The 17,004-nt window shown below is 42.1% G+C and overlaps 1 protein-coding gene across 11 annotated transcripts in view; it reads right to left on the bottom strand.

The window, feature by feature from the left end:
- Positions 1–17,004, bottom strand: part of PITPNM2 (phosphatidylinositol transfer protein membrane associated 2) — a 141,428-nt gene that overhangs the window by 77,922 nt on the left and 46,502 nt on the right. The window contains exon 1 of one of the 11 annotated variants that reach the window (XM_075041369.1): positions 9,773–9,793. The exons of the other annotated variants lie outside the window; for them this stretch is intronic. The gene's annotated coding sequence lies outside the window, so the exon portion shown is untranslated. Of the gene's footprint in view, positions 1–9,772; positions 9,794–17,004 lie in introns of those variants that run through there. 11 annotated transcript variants of the gene reach the window in all.

Below are 17,004 nucleotides of genomic sequence, written 5' to 3' on the forward strand. Positions count from 1 at the left end.
CAGACCCTGCTTTTAACGGGCTGCTCTTAGTCGACGTCTCTCAGCATTACATGCTGAATATAGGCAGACATTACACACGCGCATATAAATACATATAGATATGTAATATATATTTTATATATAGACACACATATATAGACATACATATATATACACACACAGGGAAACAAAAATAAAAGCAGCATTGACAATGTGGTAAGTGCAGCACGTTGGCTGAAAACAGACTGAAAATTGCTGGCAGCTGAGTAAACTACTGTAAAGAAAAATCTATGCAATGCTACAGGCATACAGCAATGGACAGTATTTTACTTTCATTTGTGGCACATCCATTAGCCAAAGGCCACTGCCACACAGAAGCCTGCGCACTCTGTGGGCAACAGCGGCAGGGAGATGCAATGCTGGCCAAGTTTAAAATAACATAACAAACATATCTATTTTCCAAGGTAGCCTCCCTGGGAGGCTATTGCATTTACACCTCACATCTCTGGGTGCTACAGTCTCTCTTCCTGATGGAATTCAGAGAGTGAGCAGAAGTGCGCTTGGTACAGTCCCCGCCGGTTGGTCAAGGCTTCACTTGTATTAAGTAGTAAGAAGCCAACAAACCAACCCAACCACGCTCTTAGTGTCCTGTGGAACGATCCTCTTACCTAGTTTGTAGCAAAAATGCTGGCAGCAGCGAGGCATGGGAGAAAGACCAAGGGTGAACCAGAGTCAAGGGATGACCTCACCTATCTAACTCAAGACAGCATCCACACTATCCCCCTTCTCTCTCTCTCTGGTAGTTGCTGCACTGGAAATTACAGGTTTTTTTATTACAACAAGAACAGGAAGTCATGAGAGCTCCCACTCTTTAATCTTACCAGTCACTAAGCATGAAAATAAGAAATTGAGGGTAAGAAATTTTGAGAGCGGTGAGGCTGAGGTGCAAGAGCTCTGCAAATGACTGGTGACCAGCTCACCCAAAGGGTCCTTGGGCACCCAGCTGAGCACAAACCCAGCCCATCCTACCATGCTCAGACTTGCTTTGGCCTTACAAATGGCCTTACAGCTAAAAACTGCTCAGGAAACAGGGCTATTTATCTTTTTTAAAAGAAAAAATTAGGAATTGAGAAAAACACTTCAAGCTGCAGAAACAAGGAATCTCAGGAGTCTCCAGATTGTTTACAGACATAAAAGGCTTTTGCTGTCTAACCTCAGTTATCCTCACTACAGTTCAAGCCCCTTTCTTCTTGTGCTAACCTCAGGAGAGGCAGCAAATGGTTCATTAACTATTTTCTTCCACAATTCCTCTTTTTCATGTTCAAAGACGCATGTGATGCCTCTCTCCCTTGTCTGTCTTCTTCACCCCTTCTCCCACTGATCCACATCTCTAAGACTGGTGTGAGCCACAGCAGCCCTAAAAAATGAGGATAACTTCATGTCTTTCCTATGACTCTTGTTCATATATCTCAGCATGATATTTGCCAACAGCGTAAGGCAGTTGATGGCCACTCAGTTCGAAACCCATCGCAGCCTTATCTCACCTCCCACAGAATGGCAACCACACCAGCCATTCCCCATTTTATAGCTTATTCTTGGGCCTTTGCACTCCTCTCTCCCAAATTATAGCCCATTTCAGACTATTTCTCAAGGTTATTTCAAATTTTTATCTCCAAATACTTGCAGATCCACTAAACCTGGTTTTGAGACACAAAAACGCTATTTTAGGATTTGAGTCAACACTGGATAGACTCTGGATTGCTTCCTCAGTAACTCCCTGTTCAAACTGAAAAGAGACATCAACAGCTACTCGACTTTTTCAGTAGTTACAGTCTAGATGGAAATAACATTTCATTACCTCACTTATGCAAATATAATGTGGAAAAGGGAACGAACATTCATAGCTGGTTTAAAAAGACTATTTCATGGAGGGAAACACTGTATGATTGCAAAGTCAGTGTTATAGCACCGTAATACTTCACACTGGTTTCATTAGGCTGAGATTTGCGTTGCCTAAAGGCAAAACAGGGATAGAGAAAAGAAGTCCTACTCCATCAGAAGAAACTTGTAATGACGCCTAAAATTCTTGCATGGGAAGCAGACAAACGCAGCAGTGAAGGTTGATGAATAATGTTGCAATTGAGATTAAAAGTAAGAGGCCATTTTGCAGAAGAACAGTAAACGTTTAAGATCTCTGTTGCGTCTTTCATCCATAACACCAAAAGATTAACAAGGTTTCTGTGGCTGCGTAATTTCTTTGGAGTTTTGATCTTGGAAATAATTACACTAAATATTTCATAAGTGCCTTTGAAAGTGGGTTGGTTTTTTTAATGAAGAAAAAAGAACCACTAGCTGCTCTCAGATTGCAGCAGGATAATGAAGGTGCATGGATAATCAATAACCATTTTCAGTTCATTATTCAGCACATTTTGGGCTGGTGTTATTTCTTCCCCTTTAACACTCCTCATCCCACATACAGAGTGATGTAGCATTTTTAAACCATCAGATCTTACTGCTTTTGCAAATCATCCTTAATGCTAACCACAACATGGAACCCCTAGCCTCTAATAACGCCTACATAATTTATAGGTTTCCAGGGTGTTTTCGACTAAGCAGACTGCAAGCTGAGGCAGAGGAGGCAAAACTGAACTACGTGTCAGACCAGTGGAGTTTCTTCTTTGGCCTGGGTAACAAATGGCTGCATAATTTCTGATGCTTATCCCTCAACTTTTTAAGAAGTCTAAAGAAGGGTAAAGTTTCTGTTTTAAGTCACTTCAACAGTCCCCAGCTCAAGGGCCATGGGACAGGTAACTCCAGGCTCCTCCATGGGGAGCCACCGTGGGGCTGGGGCTGCTGATAGGGCCAGGCTCTTCGCTTTGCCCCAGATCCAGCTGCTGCACTGGGGTCACAGCTGCACCCCAATGAAACTCAGGACCTTTGCAGGTTTTTCCAAGACCTCAGGCAATGTATTCTGGGAAGAAGAAATGCCATTGCATTGCTAGTGGTTGGGACTGAATGGAGTCAAGGTGGTTCTGACTGAGGACAGAAACATTTCCATGTGCTGCTGGAAGAGGAGACACCATTCAGTCACGCAAGGATTAAATCAGGAACCTTCTGTAAGTAGGAGAAAGTCCTCCCTGGAGGAGGTTAACATCTGCCTCTGCCTTCCCACTGGAGAATACATATTTGCAAAACAAATGAGGCTAAAGTAGGTTTAAAGCCCTAAAACAAAGCAGCTTTTCCTAAGAACTACACAATATTGGCTCATCTAAGACCCAAGACTGGCCCAAGCAGCCTAACCCCAATGCTAGAAGAGTTATTTTTCCATTGCATATCCAGGAGGGATATACATCTTGGCACATTTCCAACAGAGTTCATATAATGACAAAGACAATTACTGGTGGTAATTCTCCCTCTAACACCACAGTGACTCATTGCTGGAGCACTCCTGGCTGCCAACATTTTCCTATGCTACTGCCCAGTCATCCCCAGGGGTGACAAACCCAGAACCAGTGCCATCATCCTAGAAGCTGCTGTGACCACTGTGCTTGGTGACATGAGAAGCCCTGAAGCAAGGTGAAGACCTAAACTCCTTTTTTACTTCTTCGCACCAGGTTAAAGAGCCCCTTTGCAGCTGGAGGGTGTCCTACTCGCTTCTTCCAAACCAGGATGCAATAGCCAGTTCAGGCAATGAGAGACACCCCAGGGATACTGCCAAATGTTAATCCACATCCCCAACTCCCACCGCCCCTCTGAAAACCCAACAACCTCCCACACACACCCCCAAAAAAACCCTGAGGGACATACTATGATCACTTAAAATTTAGCTGAAGCTGGAAACTGAATCCAGGACTTGGGAAGGAGAAAGGCACATGGATAAATCCATCAGACCACACTCACTTTCCAAGAGCATAAGCAAAAGAAAAGCAGGTACCATGTGGAGACAATTCTCTCTTTAAGAAAATCAAAACCTTATGATTACAGAGTGGAGTTAAATTGGAATCTGCCTGAGACATCAGAATCCCCACTGTAACCCCCAAACTCCCATAAGATCTTGATTTATTAGTTTAGCTAGAAACTTGGAAAAAGCACACTATTTATTGGTGCCTTTTTTCCCCCTAAGTAACCAGGTTTTCATGGCAAAGAAATGGAAGTGGACAGTACGTTATATAGACAGAATGCAGGAGGCAAATTGAACATGTATTTTGTAGTTAAGATACAGACTGGTGAGACAAAAGACACAAAACGTAGGATGCCCTGCCATACAGTATCGGAAGGGAAAATACAAGTCAAATTATATCTATACCTTCAATGCAAGCAAACCCTAGAAATGAAATTTAAAAAGCATCCATAACAGATACCTACAAAGTATTTAAAGTGCTATTTAAAAAAAGTTGGATTTTTTTCTTTTTTAATCACCTCTTCAATTTCTCCTCTGAATGGACCAACTACCTTCTCAACAGCTCTGATACTTCTCTACTGCCACAGCCATCCATCTTCTGATTTCCGACAACACAGAGAGACCTTCACGAAACTCAAGGCAGAGGACACCTGCAGTAAAGTCAATCATAATAAAACACCCAGGTGCTGAGACAGAATTGGACTAGAGGAGGCTGATTACACTGCAGAGAGTGACATTGTCACTCCCAGGAGGGAAGCCAGCTGCACCTCTATATATTTAAGTTCTGTACAAGCTTCTCTGAACACAAAGTACGGCGTGTTTCTACATAATACTTATAAATCCTTCTCTAGATTAAACTCAGGGCCAGCTGTATAGCCTTGCATTTGTTTGGTTTTCTTGACATGCAATTCAATTACCATCTCCATCATTTTGCAGACCTGTCGTGAAGCAAGATGTGATATAACAGGGAAAGAAAACGGCACCGTGAAAGGAACATGAACACCTCCAGCCAGTCTGGACACCCTTAGTCGGAAACCCACAAGTCCCATCAGGCCAGGCTCCAAAAAAAAAAAAAAAAAAAAAAAAAAAAAAGATTAATTCGCCGCAAGCCAAGGACAGGAGCAGTGCCTAAGGAGACAAACGCAGGTACTGGCAAGAAAAGACAAAACAACACTGTTTCACTGAGTCACCCAACCTGAATAAGCACAGGCGTAGGAGAGTGGCTGCTCCAGACCTACAAGAGCAGTAGTGCCTGGCCGATGCCCAGCTGTACTCCTTGCAGCCATCTCGCAGCACTTGATAGATGCATTAAAGCTCTACCCTGGCCTCAGTAGCTAGGGTAACCATCATTATTCCTCATTTGGGGGGAAATTGAGGTACAGAGAGAAAAATTATCTGGTCCAACATCCAAGAGAGAATTAGTGATGGAGGAGATTCAAGATTTTCTGGGTCCAACTTTTGCGACAAAGTAATTTTTTTTAACTAGAGGAGGGAGTGGGGTAGCTCAAGTAAATTAAGTTGCCCTGATAACTAGCCCAATTCTGCAAGAATAAAATGCAAAAGAATTTTTTTTTTTCTTCTTACCAACTGCCTTTGGAGGTATCAGTAATTTCTGCAGAAAATAAAGTAATTCCTGGAAATCACAGTTAATAAATTTCTCCAAGAACCCAGAGGTTCTCTGCACACATTCCACCCCATCTCCTGTAGCATGCAGACATGCCCTTTTCCTGCAGGAAAGCACCTAGAAGCTTCAGGAACTTTTCTGTTTTGTTTAAGTCTGGGTAGATTCAGATTTGCTTGATGCAGTAACTTGAATGAAGACTAGCAGAGCTGCCCAGGCAGCCTGCCACCACGTGTAGCTTCATGACACTCAGGATAAGCACGGCCACAACCAAACACTCATCCCTCCCTCTTCTACAAGGGCTACAGATTTCCTGTTTCTACAAATAACAAGGAAAGAAACTAATCAAGATCAAAAGATGCTCAAACCATCACTTAAATCAGTATCCTCAAAACCCGGTGCAAATAATCCTTGCTGTGAATAACATTATCAGATATAATTAAGTTGTGCTCTGAACCCAATAGTGGCATTAATATATTGGGAATCACAAACCAAACTAACTTTTCAGCTGTCATATCCACAAGACAAAACTCTGAAGCAATTCCTTTGGCCTTTTATTCTGACCCATTTTGCTGCTGAACCCCTCCCATAGCCCCTCCCCACTACCACTGGTTTCAAAAAGCCAAGATCTGGCTTCACTCAGACTCCTCTTCAGTAAATAATTCTCTCTTCTACAGAGAATTTCTGGATGTAACAAAGCATTCAATAGCCGTAGACCACACATTGTGGTTTCAGCCCAACAAGGCACGCAGAGAGCTTTCCCAAGGGCAGATTTCTCATGTTCCTTGAGGACTTGTGTGGAATTCCATGTGTTTTTATTCCTCAAACTAAATGGGATTTCAACTGTCTTCCCCAGCTACAAATTAAACTTCACAAGCCAATCAGGGTGTCCTACAAGAAGGCGTCATTTTGTACATCTGGGACAAAAGAAAGCAATTTAATGAGGATCAAAACAAAAGAAACAAAATCTGTTTCCTGACCCCCGAGGCCTATTCAAATAAACTTACTTTTCCTCTGTTCCCCATTAAATATCCAAATCGTACCTGGAGTGCCCTTTTTTGAAGTGTTCCTTATAAGAAAGTGTTACAAAAGCAAGTCCACAAAGGGTTATGGCACAAGATTTCCTTTTCACTAGATGCGCCATAGGATGGAAACCTTGTTCCAGCCTGACAATGGCTGCGTAAACAAAGCACCGAGCAGAAAGTGTCAAACCCTATCAGATCAGATTTCAGGGACAGCTCTGAAGGCCTTGACGGAGTGGTGCAGTTTCCTGTCTTAGGCTTTACAATTCTCGCTACGGTCTGGCCAGTTGTTTTACACCTTGAGAATTTCTCTAGCATCGCTGTTCCAGCTTTGTCTGTCAGCTATCAGATAGCAGGAGTGCCGCACAGCTTTGCAAGAGCCACACATGCCCTTCATTAAAGGGCATTACAGGTGTATTTATATCTGACATAAATCTGCTTTGTAAACAGTGACCTGATTCAGGATCTGGACTTCCTTAGACGGCAACATTAAGAGCAAACGAGTATCCTGGCCCCTAACCGACAGCACCAGACCTGCCTGACCACAAGAGGAGATGCTGCTCACCTGCCTCGCTTGCTGCAAGCGTGACAGAATCTAAAAAAGCCTCTGGAACTGGCAGGTAGAAAGTCAAAAACACCAAAAGCTGAAGGTTTTGGCATATCCAGAAAGTGTTAACAGTGTCTTGCAGGTAGAGGAGCCGAAGTGCTTGAACATTTCAACTTTGGTCACAACATGAAGAAAAGGACAATTATTCTGAGTGATAAAAGTTACCTGCATTCTACCTGTAATGCAAGTGTCTGAGGGACAGTTAAGTTTGGATAGTTTAGTCCAAAATTCACTGCAAATGCTGGCTCACAGTCAAAGCAGAAATCAGTAGCTGAACTGAAAATAATATCCAAGTTCTCATTCCAGGCAGCAGACTCTGTTTTCTCATCTCATTTCTATTTTTCTATTTGCTGCCAATTCAAAACACTCTGACAAAAAAGTCAGCTCATTAGACTTGTTCTTAGAAGTCTTAAGCTCATATATAAGAAGTTAGTATTATCAACAGAGTCCATAAATTGCAGCTAAAGTACATAAAGGAAGCAGTTGTGACATAAACCTGATTTAATCTGAATCAGGTCGCTACAGTCAAAGTGTTTTTCAAAATGTTAATTGATTTTTAAAAGAATATATTAAAGAGGGTTCTCAATTAATACAATACTTTAAGAAGACAAGCTAGAGAGGATTGTCCATTTTATTAATACAGCAATTTAACAGCTATTCAACATCTAATAACTTCTCATTAAAAGTCAACCCACCCCCTTTTCCAGCAGATTAGCTACCCGTTTGTCAGACACAATACAGCTTCATTAGCCTAAAAGTTCAGTTTCTGCTTTTCCACAGATTTGCTTTTATTTTGCTTGTATCAGTAAGCTGAAATCCTGAATGACAGCAAAGTCCAGAAATCAATAACACAAATAGCACGTTAGTCTTTCACGAGTTCTAGATGGTATTTTGATGTAGCACTCCCAGCAATGCCAGCTGCAATAGCACATACAGTCAATCGCTGCAAGAGCCAAGTAGGAAACCCCTGGGTCTACCTACACAATGCTGCCCAAACGCACAAGGCAAAGGCTTGTCCATGAGCTCTACCTTGTCTGGAAGAGCACACAAATGATGCCTTTTCCCAACACCTTTTCCACCCAAGGACTACCCAGCAGCACCTCACAGCCTGCCTGGAATTGCAGGGTGTCGCTGAAAAGAGGACATAAAGCAATCTCTGCTTTTACCAGAAAGTTCCCACTACAACCTTGAGTTTTCAGATTAAGCACGGTCTTCACATATGTAGCGCACAAGTAGACGCATTGTTCTAGGTGGATACGTTCAACCTGTGCTGAGGCTCCACAGACCTCGGAGCGAGGCTGGCTGACCATGAAACAGCTACCGCAGGTCGGAGCTCAGGCAGGACAGCTTGGACAAGTCCTGGGGTTGGGCACCAGCAACATGCAGTCCTTAACACCTCTGAAGAAACATATACCTAGATGTCTTACAAAAACAGACAGGAGACACATTAGCAGAGAAAAGCTCCTGTAAGGGCACCCCTAAAATAAGTAAATAAATAAAACCAGAAAAGCCCTATGACTCCAGTAGGAAAGGTTGAGCGCTACTGAGCAGAGAGGTGCCACATGAGAGCAGCACAGCAGCAGCCCCGTGCTCCATGTCTGGCCTCATTACTGCGACCTCAGCGCAGAAGGACTCTATCTGCATGGATTTCACTGCAGGATCAGAGCTGTAGGAAGTCCATATAAAAGATAACAGAAACTGAAAGAGGTTACAACTAAGGCTAATACCACCCAAAAGCTAAAGCAAACAAAAACATTCCAGTCTATCAGCTTTATCCGCAAAGACTATTCAAGCTACTCTTAAGACCGTAACAGCCATATGCACAGGCTTTAATACAGAGGGACACCTTTCCTCCAGCTCCCGTGGTTACAATTTTAAGGAACAAATCCAGACATCAGCAGAAGGGGAAGTTCAGGATATATACAGCATCGGTTTCCAAGAGAATATTTATCACATCACGTGAGACCATCATTTTTAGCCAACTTGGCAGAAAATAGACAAGCTGCAAAGCTACCCTAAAAATACCAGTCATGATAATTACAAGAAAGAAAAGCAAAGCATAAGCAATGGCAGCAGTAACAATCCACACTTTTAGTGACACTCTGCTAACAATTTTTTTTTAATTATTAAATACACCACTTCTGAAAGATTGTCTCAGTTGCTCAGGTGTGCAATTTATGTGTTTAGTTTTATGTCATGCAATTAAGATACAAGCCAAGCTCATTCCAGACTGATGCCTTATGGCTTCATCTGTGTGATTTACTAATATATTTATACCCCTCCACCTCTCTTCAGCACAGTACCATGAAGTTTCCAAATTCTGGAAGTCAATGCCCCCAACAGACACATTCATAACACTCCCAGGTGCAAGCAGGGCACCAAGCCATGATAGGATGAAGAAATACTGGAGAGAGCTTAGGAAAAAAAAAAAGACAAATTGCCATTGTGCATCAGCTCCATGGTCCATCTCATCTGGTGTGGTGTCAGAGATGTGTAACGGGTGCTTCAAAAGGATGCCCATAACTCTCACAAGCTGTTACTTACATTGCACCTGCCCATACAGGAATCTTCTCCAAACCCCAACCAGCTAGCGGCAGGCTTATGTCTCTGCATAACATGCAATATAAAGCTCTGTTTCTTACCAGGACTAGGAATGTTATCCAAGGAACAGCAAGGCAGCTAGAAGGAAAGAGAATCAGAGCATCATTACTTGGGAACTGAAAAACTTTTGATCTGAGGGCAGACCGTTGGCTCGCCCAGACCGACAGCTCCACTGGGGTAGCAGCTCACATCAGAGAAGGTGGCCAATCTCTCTGACCTCTATTGGAGGCAATTCCATGCAAAAAACAAATCAAGGAGGAACAGAAAAAAGTAATTTGAAATTGTGCTTCTTGGTAAGGGGTGAGGTTAACAAAGTAAGAGGTCCTTAACCACCCTCCTAGTTGCTTTTCCCCTGAAGATGAGTGCTGCATACCATAGCCTGTCTGCCCTGCTGATGTATTCCACTTATTCACCCTTACCTTTTAGTGCAATTATACAGACAGAACACCAGAGGAGAGAAACCACAAAAAAAAAAAGGCATCCATTATGTAAATCCAGGAGCTTATCCTCTCTGTTCTCCCGCTAAAATATAAGCTTTTGCCAAAAACCAGCTATCCCTCCTTCCTCAGGACAGCACTATTCAGCTTCAGCATTTTTTAATAAAATTGATAAAGATCAAAAACATCCAAAAGCTAGTAAAAAGCTTAACAACTTAGCCCTCGGCTAGAGGTGGAGAGGAGAGAAGCTGGCTGACCAGCCGGACAGGAGCCACACACAGGTGAGATGCCTCCCTGGCCACATGCTGGTGACAGTGGCTCTTCCCAAGGCACGAGCCAGAACACAAACCAGCTCCCGCCCCACGATGAGTAACTGCAGGACTTGCAGGAGTCAACAGTTGTAAAAGAAAACTTATTTTTGTCACTGAAACAGCAAGGGTGACTCACAATAGGCTCAGGGAGCCTCGTTGATGAGTTTCATTGTTATGCACCCTTAATTTTCAAAAATACCCTGAGTGACAATAATGACAATAGAGCATAATCGCCATAATTAGCTAATGGGAGAGAAAACTTCCAAGTTCCAAATTAACCAGAATTGCTACTTCTAAAAATGCATCAGAAATGAGTGATGCAGTCGATCCCTGTTGATCACTGAAACTAAAAGGGGAAAAAAAAAATTAAAAAAAAAAAATATCTAAGGAGATTGGCCATTCTCTTCTGCAAATTCAGCAACAAGATCCTGATAGCCCTGTCAGGAGAAAGAACAGGAGCAAGCACTGTTCAGAGGTTCAGAGAGCTGGCTTCGAGGATGATTTACTGCTAAATACATTAGAAGCATGTCCCACTTAAAAAAATAAATAGGTCTAACTGTATCAATATCAAGGAAATCATTGCCTTCTCAAGCACAGGTTAACACATTTTTTTTCCAGTGGGGCTAAAGAGGAAAAAAGGACAATGGCGAGCTTTGAAAATGACTTGCCAACTAACTGATGGCTCAATACGTACATTTTGGAAAGCTTTCCATCTCACATTTTACGCAACTGAAACCACTCTCTTAAAGCAATCGAAAGCACCAGCAACACTGAGAAGCCAACGTGTAACTTGCTCCATTGATTTGGTCAACGCAAAGAGCAATGCAGAGAACCAGACTTAAGCTAGCAGTCAAATTTAGGACAACTACTGCTTCTTAAAGCACCAAAGTTGGCTGGAATCTTTATTTAGGACTAAAGTCCAGTAGCTTTCCTCTGAATCGGGGATAACATGGAAACTATTCTCCTTGTGGAGTTTATTTTGAGCTGAAAATATTTTCCAGTTTCATGCTGACAGACAGGATTGTAACTACATTGTGTTACAGAATAATGACTGAATTTTCAAAGCCTGTCACAGGGGAAAGTAGAGAAAGCTACATTTTCCTCCTTATGGTATTTGTTGCTGCAAAAGTTTTTACACTTTCAAAATAAGGTCATGTGCTCCTTTAGTACAAAAGGACCCAAATAAACAGAGCACAGCTATCTATCCCATCTACCATCCCAGGCAAGATGAGATAATCGGATTAGCCAAACAGTTATAAATTGACCATATCTGAAGGAGAAGGAAGTAATTTTCTCATATTCTTCTCCCTGGGAATCACCTCCAAGATTTTCAAAACAACAGTATCAGCCTCCCAAACACTTTCCGGCACTGAGCTCCTCTGGGATTCAGGGACAAATTCCTTCAGCCTCTCTGGAAGCCCTGCCTTAGCTTGTCACACTTATTAGAGAAAATGGTTTGCTAAGATGACGTGGTAAAAGCATGCATTAATACTGCTAGTTTTATCCACACCTCCAGTGATGTTCTCAAAGAGCATTCTTGTGAATGGCTACAGAAACCCTCCTGGCAGAGGCTCTTCCACTCTCTTCACCCAAGCCAATGTGCATTGGGTGCAGCACAAGGGGAGATTACAAGGACAAAGTGGATGATTTTCTGTGTTTCTCTAGCATCTTTCACTCCAAGCAGCCCAGTAACTCTTACTTCAGAAATGCTGCCAGACCAAGGGCAACAGGAGCATCCAGAAAAAAAGCTAGTGAGCTTGAGGAGATTTTAAAGGCCCCGCCCAAAAGAGTGAATTGCAAAGTGTGGTATTTGCACCAAAGGCAGCCTTTTCTGAAATCCCACCTCGGCCCCTTGTTTATGGTTTGACTTGCCCTAGGACCAACACTTAAGTTATCACTTGAAGTCCAACTCAAAGAGGAAGGGGATTAGTTAACTAAATGCATCTATACCTTTAGAGTTCAGTTCCTACACCCAAAGACACTTACAGTATCTGCCATCTGTACTGAACAGTTCTTTGGAAGAAGCTCTCTAAGCCAGCATGGCAGATGAACACGCACAAAGTGATGGTAACAGCAAGCACAACCCACTTAAAGCTCTTCAACTGTGAAGATGATGCCAGTATCTCCACATTAAAAGCCTTGTTCAACACAGAACCATCAGCTAGACAATACCGCATGTTTTTTCTTTTTTTTTTTTTTTTTTTTTGTGAATGGCAAGTTGCTAGTTTGGTGGAACACAAGGTGCCTTGTTTTTCCCCCTAAGACACCACTAATCCTGTATGCAGAGCTAAAATATCTCTGCTCCCCAGCCTGGTGTTCTCAGTGTTGAGAAATACTGGAAAATGAGTGCTTTGATTCACACTAAGGACAGCTGAAAGAAACATCAGCAGTTTTTATTTTAAAATGCATGCAGCTTTGTGCACAGAGGTAGGAACACTCCCAATTCCCTTAGATGTTTTAGCATGTACTAATTCTTCTGAAAAAGGTGGTAGAGACAAACCTTTCACTTGATAGAAGTGTCCTTCTCGGGTCAGACACAGAAGCCCCTCTCCTCCTCCTCTCCCCAAACCAGCAGTTCCATCCCTGGGACCGCTCCTAGCGTGCATCACACGCCAGGGGACCAGTGACCATAAGGTCCATCCTCAAGCCTGCCTGGCAACATCAGCTTCTGCAGCTTTTTGGCCTAATCTTCTCAACTCCAGGGGATGGAAAAGACATCTCTTGGATTGCCATTTCTGTAACTGGCACCCCTAGTTAATGTTAAACACCCTCTGCCCCCTTCCTGCAGCACGATTCAGGCACAAAATTAGCACAAGCTAAGCAATACCGAGAGTGACTGTGCTGCAGTCATGAGGGTTACTACACACCACCCAAACCCATGACATTTCCATAGAAACCACAGTGGGAAAGAGAAAAGCCTCAAAAAGCTGACAAGATAAAAACACACATGGCGAAATAAGTAATTCTGGTGGGCAAAATATACATGTGCAAGATCCTCCCCAGTTCTCCAGCAGCTCAGGCATTCAGAGGTAACACAGTTAACACCAAACTGATGCCAACAAAACTTTTTTTCAGTCCCTCAGGCTGCCTGATGGGAATAACCATACTTTTCCAGTAGCAGTATTTCAGAGGACAAGCTTGTTGGGCATTATAAGCAACTTTCTTCCCTGTTTCTTACCGGGGTGTTCTTGTCGCTAGGGTCACTAACCACAAAGGAACTTCCTTAACTTTTTCTTAGATTGGGTAAAGCCTTCCAGAACATATGTTTTCTTCATTAGCAGGATCAATTAAGCAAATAAATACTGGAATGTGTAAGAGAAGCAATTGATTCTTTTGGTCAAACCAACCTCCCCGCAGAGAAAAAACACCCAGCAAAAAACCACATTACTACCAAGAGCACACATTTTCAGCTGTAAGCTGATAGGCCCCTCCCAGCAATAAAAGAGCTTAAATATGTTCCACTACACACTTGCCAATTCCAGAGAAGTGTTTTTGTGTGACATCAAAGAAAAGGAAAGAGAAAAAGAAAGAAAACAGTCAAGAATGCTAAGCAATGGGTTTTAAATAATTTGGGATGCTCTGCCCTTGTTCTGGAAAACTAGTCATATTCCAGTGCTTGGCAGAAGCAAGCAGGCTCTACTGGGAGAGACGCAAACATGCGCAGAAGGAGGTTGTTTGTTACAAACTGAATCATTCAGTGAGATGCCCAATACATCTCCAAACCCTTTCCAGATAGAGGAATAAAATCCACAGCTTGCCCGGTGCTAAGCTCAATTGACTACACACTACAGTACCTTTCTACAAAAGCCAGAAATAAAAGCCAAGCCAAATTCCAGGAGGTTTGGAAGCAAATCTGGACACGAACACTTTTCAAAAGGTCAGAGATGTTTGGTTCAGGCTCATTAGCTCAAAGAACAACAAATTTTAGTGTGACTGTCACCAGAACAGTACAGAAATTCCCACGACAAACACCATCTTCATGCAATAAAAAGCAGACTTGCTTACCATGGCACAACACAAAGCTGCCTGCAGTACTTAAAGAGAAGCTGTTCTGCTCAAATAGCCCACCTCAAATTAACATCGCTTGTTCCAGGCACACACACACTCATATCACGTGCAATTTACACCGAGCAGCTCACACCACTGAATCTTTGCTCTTCCCTCTGCTCAGCTTATACAAGTCTACGAATCACGTCAGTTGTCAAATGGGGACCTTCGTGAGCAAGAATGCAATGTGTGCATCTTGCTCTCCTATTATGGTTGTGATGTTATGAGCCAATTGCCCCTATTTTTCCCTTTGGTAAGCCAAAGCTTTACCGCTAGCATCTTTCATACATAGCACATGACTTTCTGCTCAGGAAAAAAACATGATTGCTTTTTGGGTCTCGAAAAATACTTTAGTCTGACGGATATGTTTTTTCTGGAATTAGTTTCTAAATATATACTCTACCTACCACTTCATCAAAAGCAGAGCCAAAGACACTAACAAGTCAATACATTAAACGGTTTATCTTGTTAGAGGTTTTAGAGCTACTTAATAATGAGTTCTGGTAACTGCTGCCTGTATTATATTTATTATTGTAAGAGATGCTTTAAAAAAATAAAAAACGGTGTAATAGCATAACCTTTCCTTTCAGCTGCCTAAAAATGCCATGCTCCAATCATCACTAGCAAGAAACTAAAAAAAAAAAAAAAAAAAAATTATCAGCAGAAGCTATAAAATACAGTAAATTACATTCTGAGAACAGCTTTACTGCCACCACATTTTATAGAAATCTTATTTAAAATTCACACATGGAAAAAAATTAGATATACACGAAAAAGCAAATCTGGACAGGAGACAGAGCAAATATGTTGTGTTCTCTGAGAAGCAGGATAATAAAAGCAGAATGGTAGACTAGAATCTGACCTTTAAGGGTCAGTCACATTTTCCATGTACTGTTAAATATCTCTTGCAAAAGAGGGGACGGGGAAGAATCAATTCATAAAAAAAACCTGTCAGTGTTTACATGAAGTAAGCAGTGAGAAATTATTATTTTACAAATCAGAGCAAATCTCCCATTACTTATCTGGACAAGAAGAAAGTTTAGTGTCGATCTGCTGATATTTTGGCATTTAAAGGTTTTACACATCTCTCAGAGTTTGAGCCTCTGAAAACAGACAGGCACTTCCATCGCACAAAATAACATGCATTCCTCCCTCTCCAAGTACAGAGGCACTGAAGGGCACAGCAGCTGAGTTCACAGAGCACGAGAAGAGCGTAAGCATTTCTTTAGCCAATAAAAACAAAATTCAAAACAAGCTACAAATACAAACTCAACCTGGACTGTGAGCCCACTGCTTAGGGAACAAGCTGTTTGCCCTTTAGCTTTACTTACCTTCCTGAGCAAAAAGGCATTAAAAGATGCTGACATGTGGAATCAAAGTTGCTGCCACTTTACTACCTGGACTAAGGAGCCATAGGCTTATACCGCAGAGTCCCCACCCCTTCATCATCTCCAACCAGTAAGGAATCCAACATTTATTAAGAATATCTGGTCATTAGGATTCTACATTAAACACAAACAATCAGGTGAAAAATTTAGATAAACTTACTACAGCTTAAAAAAAAAACCCAATAAAAAAACCCAACCCAAACCAAAAAAAATCCAAACAACAAAAAAAAACAACAACAACAAAAAAAAACAAACCAAAAAAACCCCACAGAGCAAGCCCCACGGCTTTTTCTGCTTGCTCATTTCACAAAAGCTTGGAACATCTGCAGGAACCAAGTATATCCCAGGGTGTACTTACTATTTATTCCCAGGCAAATTTCAAACCACCACCCTTTGCCAGAGCTGGCTGAAAACATGACCCTGTGGCCGCCCACCTTCAGGCTGCGTTCCCAAGTGAGGATGACACTGCACAGGGCAGCAAGCAAACACCGAGGCTGTGGGTCCTGGGCAAGGCACCAGCCACCGGCCGTCATCCTCTACAAACGCTGCTTATCTTTGCCTATGGCAAAGATTTCCTTCATTCGGCTTTTCTGCTCTGAGGCTACTTTCAATCAGACTCAGGAAGATGAAAGGAGATACAGAGGCATGGTTAGAAGTAGAAGTAATTAGGATGCCGGAAACTAAATCAAAACAGAAGATACAGGTTTTAAGGAGTCCACCTCTATTAATCTCAGACTGAGAGGATAATAAAAATGTTTCTATTCTAATGATGATCTTTGAAGAAAAAACCTCAGTGTTTAGTACAGTGAAAAAAATAACTTTTGAACTGAACAAGCAAGCAGCACTTCCATTTATTTCCATTTCCTTAGCTATGTCAGGTAAGATTACCTCCATTGTATGTTTCCATGCACGACTCAAAAATCAGAAATATCCCTAATTTAAACCTAAAAAAGGGATTTGAGACACTGTAGCCAGGTGATGCACCCATGAAGAGCCAATACAGCAATACTGTAATTCTCTTTGAACAGTTAGGGGTTTAGGGTTGTTTTTTTCCAGGGATTTTTGTTTAATGGTACACTTTTTTTTTTTT

This window comes from Buteo buteo, chromosome 11 (assembly GCF_964188355.1).
Source record: "Buteo buteo chromosome 11, bButBut1.hap1.1, whole genome shotgun sequence".
Taxonomy (NCBI): Eukaryota; Metazoa; Chordata; class Aves; order Accipitriformes; family Accipitridae; genus Buteo; species Buteo buteo.